This window comes from Pogona vitticeps, chromosome 4 (genome assembly GCF_051106095.1).
Source record: "Pogona vitticeps strain Pit_001003342236 chromosome 4, PviZW2.1, whole genome shotgun sequence".
Lineage (NCBI taxonomy): Eukaryota > Metazoa > Chordata > Lepidosauria > Squamata > Agamidae > Pogona > Pogona vitticeps.
The window spans coordinates 125,645,742-125,655,560 of record NC_135786.1 but is presented as its reverse complement, the minus strand read 5'-3'; the positions used below and the strand labels follow the sequence as shown (position 1 = coordinate 125,655,560).

Below are 9,819 nucleotides of genomic sequence, written 5' to 3'. Positions count from 1 at the left end.
GCACACGCACACGCACACGCACACACACGCACACACGCACACACACACACACACACACACACACACCAGCACTCCGCACCGTGCATACTGTGCCACAGCACAGGTGGCGGGCCCAATCCCCCTCTGGAGGCTTCTCTAGGAAAGAAGGACCAGGTCTGATCACTCTCCTCCCCCCAGGATGGTTGCAGGGGGTACACGACCACCATCCATTCTAGAGGATTTAATCTTCTTCCTTTGGCGTTGGGAAAGGTAGGATCTGGCAGTAATCCCCCTCCCAACTGCAGATTAGGGAAGGTTTAGGATATTCCGGCCGTCCCTATATCGAGCATGGGATCCGTTTGCACCCCTCGACTTACAGTTCCACTAATAGCACCATCTCCCGTCCAACTGAACACGCGCGCTTCTTCACCCCCTTTTATATCCTCCCATAGGATCAAATCCAACTCCTCCTCTCCTTCCTCCACCAAGCACACTTCTGCGGGTCGACTAGGTATCACTTCCTCTTGTTCTATGTCTATTAATATGCCCTCCGCACATCCACTCTCTGTCATGGTGGCTTGTGACTCTGAGGATGGCACACTTGTCTTCTCCACTTCACAAAAGTGTTTCAAATCTGTCACACAATTTTTAAACTTTTTATTTCACTTTATTATGCTTTCATTAAAATTAAAAAAATCAATAAGTAAAACAAGGGGGATGGGTCTCCATTAAAGGAAGGAACAGATTGTCTCCATTGGTCCTGGGAGCCCAGGAAGTGTATATGTAGATTTGTTTGTTTTTATTTTTTAAAACATTTTTAAAAACACGAAAACACAGTGTCCAGTGGATTCTGAGTTTTGTAGTCCAAAAAATGTAACTTTCCCAGTCTTGGCCTTTCAAGTAGGTTAAATGGTTGTGGTATTGCCCCATGATCAAAGAGCTATTCTCCCCAATACCTAATTCCAAAAGTGACTTGCCCCCCCATCCCACCATGTGCACAGAGCCCCCCCCCATATGTCCTCCTTTGTCCTCCTTTTTGGCTTTCTATGGCCTCCTTTTCATACGCATGTATCTGGCAACCCTAGCCGTGAGGGATAAACTACGAGGCTGGATCTATCCTTCCTCCTTTTGTCCCACGATAGATTGAGTTCCAGTGTTTCATGGGAGGTGAGGGAAGCATTAGTCACATCTGGCCTTAATTTTCAATGGATTATTTTCCCAGTCAGTATAAGGCTGACAAAATCTTTATTGTGCTATCAGTAGACAATTACAATATCAAAATAAGATTAACGCACCAATTTAGGGCAGAATCCAAAATCCCAGATAGGCTTGCGGTAGAAGGTTTGGATTGGGCCTAAGTCCCTTTCGCCAGGACAACTATCCTTCTGCTGGCCTAGCCCCCTGAGGCTGGCCTAACCCTCTGTGCCGGCTGGCTGATCCGCTGCCGTCTGATCAGTGGGGAGAAGGGCCAAAAGGGGGAGGGGAAGCGGAGGAGAAAGGGAGGGGGAGGGGAGGAGCTGAGTTACACCAAGCTCAAACTCCTCACCCTTATGCTGGCACATGTCAGGCCAGGGGAAAAAATACTCCAAAGTAATTTCCAGCACATGGAAACCAATGGGAGCTCCCAACATAATTAAGGCCCCAGTCCTCCCACCTCTCAGGGAGACAGACTCGGCTGACATTAAGATACAGTACACCACCACCGGTATATATACCCCTCACTCAGATGACAACGTACGGGCCAAGGGACTCTTTCTCTCTGGCTTTGCAGCATACTCACTTTGGACTCACGAGGAGACACTTGAGTCGTGGTGGTGGTGGCAGCTCACTCTGGGAAATGGCACTTTGCAACACAACAGACACAACAGACCCACTCCAAAGCGTGTAATTTCTCTTCTCTAACTTCTGTCTGTCTCGTATCCTGCCTCGTATCCTAACAGGTAGAGACTTCCACTCCCAGAAATCCTGAGCAGCAGAGGTGATGATGAAGGCTTCTGGAAGTTGTAGTCCAAAAATATCTGGAGGCCCAAGGTTGGGGACCACTGTACTAACAGGTAGAGCCACTAATCTGTCTGCCTCGTAGCCTAACAGGTAGAGCCATCCAGGAATACAGCTGCAAGAAACAAACACCCCGAACCTTGGGGCTTCCAGCTTCTAGAAAAGAAAACCCAGTTAAGTGAAGGGAGGAAAGCCATGAAATGTCAGTCTTGCTTTCCTCATGAGAGTACTTCTTACTAGCAAGAAATAAGACTTGACTTCTCCTGCCTGTGTCTTCTAGGGCTGAAGTGAAGTTGTTGTGAGAAAGCTGAAACTCTGCATGCGAACAATAGTCTTCAGGGAGACGCCAAAGCCCATGAGCCAGGTCAGTCCATGCCCCCTTGGTGCCCTCTTTAGCTACCTCCCAACAGCACCGCCATGTCCAGTGCTTTACGACTTCAAAAGAAGCAATGGCCTGCTGCCCTCCCCTTTCCATACTAGGCTAGGGCTTTGACTGTTGTCCCCCCATCTCTCTTTTTTATACAGGTAGCTGTGCTACAGGTGCAGCTCCCAAACCACTCAGCTGTGCGTGACCACAGCCATTTCACTAAGCACTGCCTGAGCCTTGCACCTGGACCCTGGCAATGGTATGGTCAGACAGCTATGGGTCAGGTGCAGCACATCTACACGAAGGCTCTCTGCACAAGTCTCTCTGCTGTCTGTCTGTCTCTCTGTCTGTTTTCTCTTTGTCGAAGATACAAGGGTGCTTCTGAGGCAAAATGCCAGTGCCAAGGCACACTATATTCTAAGCACCATTTCTTTGAACCTGCTCAATAAAATGCCACCTACAACGTGTCGTTTGTTTATTCTTGTAATTACATGATTACACAAGTAGGCTCAAGGTCTTTCTCCTAGGGGATGATGTGGCAGGAAAATGGAAGGAACATAAACTCCATTTTCCATCATAATGTCAGGGGAAGGATGGAAGAAACCCATGGCTTGCCTTTAACATGGGGTGGGGAGTGAAAACAAATGCAGAGGGCCCCATCCACCCATCATGAGCTCTAGGAACAAGGTTGAGAGTGGGTGAGGCTTGTGCCGGCTGTCCAATAATGACCCAGGTGGCTGAGGGTGGGCAGAATGCTACTCTAAGGGACCCAAACAACCCTCCCAGAAATTAACCAGGAGGCTGAGGGTGGACAGGATTAGGGTCGGATGGATCCACGCAGCCCCCCAATCATGAGCCAGGAGGCGGAGGGAGTGGTTGGGAGCCAAACCGGCTGCCCAATCATGGGGAAAAGAGCCCAAGTTCAGTCCCTAAACATTACCCAACCAGAAAAGAAGACAGGAAGATGGACAGTGAAAGGTCAGACCCTGAGCTGTGTAGAGTTGTGTCAGAGGGACGAGAGCCCCTGTGATCCCTAACATGCCCAGCCTAGGAATGGTTGCCCAAAGTACAACTCTGCACAGCTCTGGTTGCTATAGTTGCCACTGATGACGAGTTAGAAAGGAGGGAAAAGGGAATAAGACGAGGCCATCCCATGGAAGGAGGGTGGCATGGCATCTAGGGAGGTAGCTAGGAGCAAGGGGGTGGGTTTCAGCAGGAGAATCCTTGGGAAATGCTTGGGAATGTGAAAGACAGCTCCGCAGTTCCAAAAAAGTGGGGAGAGGGCAAGACGGATCACATCCTGCAGCAGCTTGCTTGCCTCGTGGCCCAAAGTAGGCATGGGCCACGTTGTCTCGCAAATGTACCGCCTGTGGATCCTGGCCCTGGGATGTTTCTCCCATTGAATTCAAAGCACACATGGGGCATCATGGCTATAAGAGCCCCCACATCTGGGGGGATCTAGGGGGGAAGTTATGTAGCACAGCACACACTAGCAAGGTCTTTGACACCTTTTCTGATTTACACAGCAGGCGACACTGTACGTGCCGCAAACAACAGAAACACGTTTTCCCCATCCCAAAGGGTCGCTCACTCTGTCACCATACTGGTTTTCCCGTGTGCTTCATTATAGGGGCTGGTGCATCCAGGGAGGTCCTTAGGATACGGTGTCTGCAGGAATGGCCGGAGAGAATAGCCCCAATCAGCTGGAGTGGGGGAAACATAGTCGTCAGCATCTGTATGAGTCCTCCCTGTTCCCTCCCATTTGCCACACATTAAACTTACCCAGCCACCAACCTCAGGCGGCAGGCCAGCTCTCTACCAAAGGAAGCAGACCAGATGCCTCCAGCACCTGGGCATCATGATCCGATCCAGGCATAGTGCCATTCACATAGGTGAAAGTTCCCTGGGCATTACTGGAGGCTGGGCTCCCCAAACCCCCTCCTCCGATGGGGACCAAACGCTCTTCGCTTCAGGAAGAGTCTCCCCAAAGGGGACAGAACCAGGATTCTGCTGGAGAAGCGTCTCGAAACCCATCAGTCCAAAAGACTGCGTTCGGCCAGAGGGCGTGTGAAGCGCATCACCACACCGTCGTCTGCCTGTCTTCAGAGAGACCCTTGCCTCCCTGGTGCCAGCAGTGGGGGAGTTCAAAAGAGTTTAAAACTCAGTCGCTCTCCCTGACTCAGAGATGCCTAGTTTTGGTACCAGGAAAGCTGCCACTCCAACCACCTCTCAGAAAACAGGGCAGAGGAAAGACCACAGAGTTTCTTGGAGCAAAAACGCAGTTTATTTTGAGCTCAAAAATCACAAACAGTCACAAATGCATTTTGTATGAATTCAAGTGTACCTACATGTTCAGCTCCCTTATAGCTAACGGCTACCTGTTTATATATTTTGGATGTCTTATTCATTTCACAGCTACGAAAAGAGTGGAGAAGAGAGAAAGAAGGCTGAGGCAATGAAGGAGCCATCCTGGCTGTGAAGAATGCTATCTATAGGCCTGGAAACTGGGGAAGAATTTTTTGGCTTCCCTTAGTGGGCTAATTAGGCACACCTGGTGACCTCCAGGAGCTACTCTTCCAGGAGTTACCAATTAGTTGGCTTCAGAAAGGACGGCACCTGATTGGTTGGAAAGGCTGCAGGCTCTGATGGAGGGAGAAGGAATATAAGGCCAGCCAGAGGGAATGGCTGAGCTCAGCAGTTCTGGGCAGCAGCTTTATTCTGGCTGGAACATGTCCTCCAGCTTGCTGTTATGAGGAACTCTGCTTGAGCACTGGAACCTTGTTACTCTGTGGGGAGAGCTGAGAGGTAAGAAGCTGTTATTGTTTTTGGTGGGAACAGCTCTTAGCTGCCTAAATCTCAGACTAGGTTTTGTCCTTAAGGTTGCTTTTGAGCCTGGATGTGCTTTTGCATCACCCTGCCTCAAAGTCTGACTAAAGTGGTCAGTGCATCCTCTCTGTAAGAGGCTTCCCACTTCACTAATAGTGAACCAGGAAGAGTCTAGGGAAAGAAAACAATTAAGCTGGGTTACTCTGGGGAATGCATTTCCCCAGAACGGTGTTGACTTGGCTGTTAGGTCTTTGAGTATTGATTAGGCAGAAGACTTGTTCAGCTTCCTTTATTTCTGGTGGGCCCTTTTGATGGCCTTGCTTTTGCCTCCCATCCATTGGGGGCATTCCTAGCCGGTGCAATAAAAGGGCCTTTGACTCTCTCTGCATGCAAGGCTTAGTCTGAGCTGTAGGTGGCAGCAGAGCAGTTCTCTGTCTCCCTCTCTCTTTCTCTAGCCATGCCTTCCCTGGTTCTCAAGGTTGATGGTGTCTCTCTTTCTCTGTCTGCCTTTCCTCCTCCAAGGTAGAGTGAGGCGTGGACAGAGCGCTTTACCAGAGCTTCTGCCTATGGCAACTGGATGTGTCCCCCCAAGGCGGAGGCCAAGGCCCTTCTCTGCCCCACAGCCTCTTTCGTGAAGGGCCTGCAAGCCCCGCCTAACAAAGGGAAAGCCTCGTCCTCCGCTCTCTCACCGCCCAAATCGCCCTGGGAGGATTCCCGCGAAGGCCGGCGCTGCTCCGCCCTGAGGCAGGGCTCAAGCCCGTTGCCGAGCAACCCTCCGGCATCCCCTGGCCTGGCGTGCTCTGGCGGAAGGGGCATCGGGAGCTGGCCGGGCGAGGCAAGGCAGGTAGGTCACTGTGCCTGGTGGGAGAGGGTGGTGACACTTTGGACCGAGGGCTGGGCACCTGGCCCCAGTCAGCGTAGGTTCTTGTTTCATTACCCCAGTGTCAGAGCAGTCCGCAGTTTGCCAAAGACCAGGAGTGGGGAGGGGGGTGGAAGAAAATGCCAGCCCAGGGGCTGCCTTGTTGCCTGCCACCTCTCTCTGTCTGTCTCGCTTTTTCCCTTCAAAGGTCCCAGCTTGCTTTGGGGGGGTGTTGGGGGCGGGAGTCACCCTTGTAGAGTCTCTTCTAAACTGATCATTTCTGCTGGGCTTTTTGATCTTAAGTGTCTGGGTGGGGATAAAACACCTTCATCTAAGGTATGATAAGGAAAAGATTGCTCAGTTTTCGACTGCTTTCCTTTTCAGTTTTAGGTGTTAAGAGGTACATTTTTCCCCCATTTCATATTGTCCATATGAAGCAATACATGAAGTTATATGTTGTTATTTTAACGGTGTACTTATTGTTTTGCATGTTATGTCTTGTCAGCTGCTGCATTGTCATTTTGGTTTATTTGGTGTGCATTGTGTTTTCAGACTTTTGAAGTACGTCTGTGCGCCGATGGTCGAATGAGCATAATGAGTAGCAAGGAAGAAACATGGCAGAAACGGGATGCCAAATGCTGTGATTGTCTGGTTGAAATGAAAACTTTTGACTGAATACTGTTGAATAAGTCAGGTAAACCTTAGAAGGAAGTATTTCTTTTCTTCTTCATTTTAAAGAAACTTATTTAAGGCACGTAAAATAAACAGCTGTACAGCATTTTTTTAAAAAATTAAAACAAAATCAGTAGTGGGCAAAGTATCATTAAAACAGTGGCAAATGTAAATCTGTTCTTGCACAGTACGTCATTAAAAGCTGGTTGGAATTGGACTGTCTTCACAGTCTGTCCAGGAGCTATTAAGGGACGTGTGTCGCAAGGCCTTTTCCGTTCATAGCAAACCAGATGTGCCTGCCAAATGCCTCTCTAAGAGTGCAAGCGACTTTTCAGGTTCAGAGAAAGGATGCATCTGAGCCGCCTTTACAGAGATAAAGAAATGTAGGATTGGACAATGTGATGACATTGTAAATTCTTTTTGAAAGTTCTCCACCTGATGTTGAGAACTGTAACGCAGTGGTTGAGAACATGGTTATGAATAGGTGAAAACTCATGTTCATCCATGTAAGGATCAAAGATTAGGAGAGCATACACTGCATCACTTAGGTTACTTCAGAATAAAAAAAAAATAAAGGCAGCAGTCAAAAAGAGTAAATGAGAGAGTTTCGGGAGTTAAGATCAAAGCGTACAGTTGATTCAGGATTGTCAAATGGCCAAAATAAAGGTGCATTTTCCCACATTTACACTATTCTCATCTGACAGTTTTTTCGTTATGTAAAGAAGAAAGATCTTCTGTACCAGATTTTAAATTTCTATTCTACATATCTCATTCTAATATTCTTGACTGATTTTTCATGGATGGAAATGTCAGGGTTCTAGTGCCTCCAGTGTGTTTTTCTGCTTAGAGCTGTGTTTCCAAATGCAAACTCTAACAATGCAGATGTGTTGCCTTTAATGCTTTTGTGAACTTGCAGCAGAAGTATTTCAGTACGAAAGTACTTATTCCTGGGAAAAAAATCAGTGTTCTGACCATTGCAATTTTGTCTTCTTTTCTCCCTGCAGAACGTCGGAGATGTGCACGTTGCATTAGAAAGCTCAGTGACCCATCAAGTGCAAGCAGGTGAACTCTTGGTTGAAAGAACTGGAGTGATGGCATATAAAACAAAGTGTCTTCTGCATTTGTGGAAACGTCTCACTCCTGAGAGACATCCTAGACTATAGTGATCAAGAAACAAAGACTAAAGGTTTAGGTGATCACAGAACAAAGAGAAAGCAATTAACTTTAGAGACAAGCAAGAAGTCAGTGGACATGTAGATGTCTGCCAGCAGAATTCCTTAGGCAAGGCCCTGAGAACTCCCTTTTATGAACCTTAACAAGCTTACAGATTATTGACAGAATTCAGATGGGACACTAGTTACCTCATGGCCACTCAGGATAGGCCGGAGAAATCCTCTGAAGTTACGCTCTAACTCTAAGGGAAAATAGGCAGAATGGGTGAGTCACCCCTCTCCGTCAGGAGCCGCTCTCACTATGCCAGGAGAGTGTACTCTGCACTGAAGAACAGACATCAGCTAGTGACCTGGAGGGGAGCGTTCCCACACTAGACCATGTGGAAGTGCTATATTTGCCAAACCTGAACTTGAAACATAGTCCAGCCATTCTTTTTTCTTTCAACCTGTGGCCAACGACCATTGGCAAAACGAGGGGAAAATGCCTCCTTATGAGAGACTTGAGTTGGCACCCTTGATAGCAAAAGAAAAACAATAGAACACAGCTGGCATCAGGAAGGGATGTGTGTTGGGGAGGAAATGACCTGAGAGGGGAAAGACAGATGGTGTGGCAACCACGGAATGACAGAACTTCCTCGGGGGGTGGGGGAGAGAAGCAAACTTGTGGGGCGGGTGGAGGAAATGGACAGGGTTTGGGACATGGAGGGAATGACTGCAGAATGGGAGGGTGGGGAACCACGCTCATGGTGGCCAGAAAAATACGGGGAGATAGACAGGGCTCGCGTCGAGGAGGGAATGAGGGGAGGGGAGGGGAGGGGAAGGGAGGGAAGGGGAGGGGGCAGAAATGCACTTGAGGTGGGCAGGAAAAGCCATGGGCTTTAGATGAGATGCGTCGAGGAGGGACTGACAAGAGAGCGGGGCGGGTGGGAGGGACCATGCTTGGGTTGGGCCAGAAAGGCAGGGTGGGGATAGAGGGGGCTTGAGGGGAGGAGAGAGAAGAGCGTTGAGGGTGAAGGGGGATTTGTGGTAGGCAGGGCACGCAGCGGGGAGCAGAGGGGGCATTGCGGGAGGGTTTGTGAAAGGAAAGGGGTGGTCCTGGGAGTGGAGAGGGATGGACAAGAGGGGTTTATTTGCATAATAGAGATGAATGAGAAGAAAGGGATGTTATTTTCTTGGGTATATAAGGGGAAAGAGAAACAGTCTTTTTATGGGTGTGTTTCTACCCATTTAATGCACACTTCTGCTTAAAATAGTGTGCTGCACCCCAAAGTTCAAATCAGCTATTCCCAGAAGCTACAAACGACCCCATCAGAGTTGTTTTCTTCTCTCTACCCCAAGAGAGACTCTTAACAACTGACTGAATCCTCTTCAGGGAAGACCATGGAAAGCATTTCCTTGACATCCACCCAGGTAGGGGCTGAGAAACATGTCCCCTACCCCAATATTAAAATTGACCCATCAGTGGCACTTCCTGAAATGAGACAATGCAAAGGCTGCTTATTTCCTTGGCTGATGGGAAGCGATAGTTTCTCCCGTGTTATTGTGAATTCAGCAGGCTTTCGTCTTCGCCTTTTAGAGAGCGGTGCTGTTTTAAAGCTGAGACAGGAGAAATATTTCATGGACCCGTCTCGTGGGTGGGTGTTAAGATAATCTTGGTATTCAATTTTTTCAGGAAGGGAAGCATTGGTTTCTCTTCCCTTAGCGGCATATAGGCAGGCTTGGCATCGTCTCGTGCTGCTGCTGGCTGAAGTTCTAATCTTCAGGCAGGAGAGCACCTTCTACCCGTCATTGGAGGGAGGGTGTCAAGGAGAGCACTTAAGCATTTGAGAATTGTTAGTTTCTCTTCTGCTCCATGGTCGTAGCAGGTTTGGCATCGTCGCATTTTGAAGAAGGGTTCGTTCTGGCAAGTTTTTGCATTGTTTAAATTTGGGGATGTGGTGCGTCCT

General features: G+C 48.7%; 1 long non-coding RNA gene across 1 annotated transcript; it reads left to right on the top strand.

Moving 5' to 3' along the window:
* The first annotated feature begins 5,176 nt into the window (after nt 1-5,176).
* On the top strand, nt 5,177-8,408 carry LOC140705469 (uncharacterized). Its single transcript, XR_013544655.1, has 3 exons — nt 5,177-6,014; nt 6,582-6,723; nt 7,706-8,408. It is a non-coding gene; the product is annotated as an uncharacterized LOC140705469 (long non-coding RNA).
* The last annotated feature ends 1,411 nt before the right edge of the window (nt 8,409-9,819 follow it).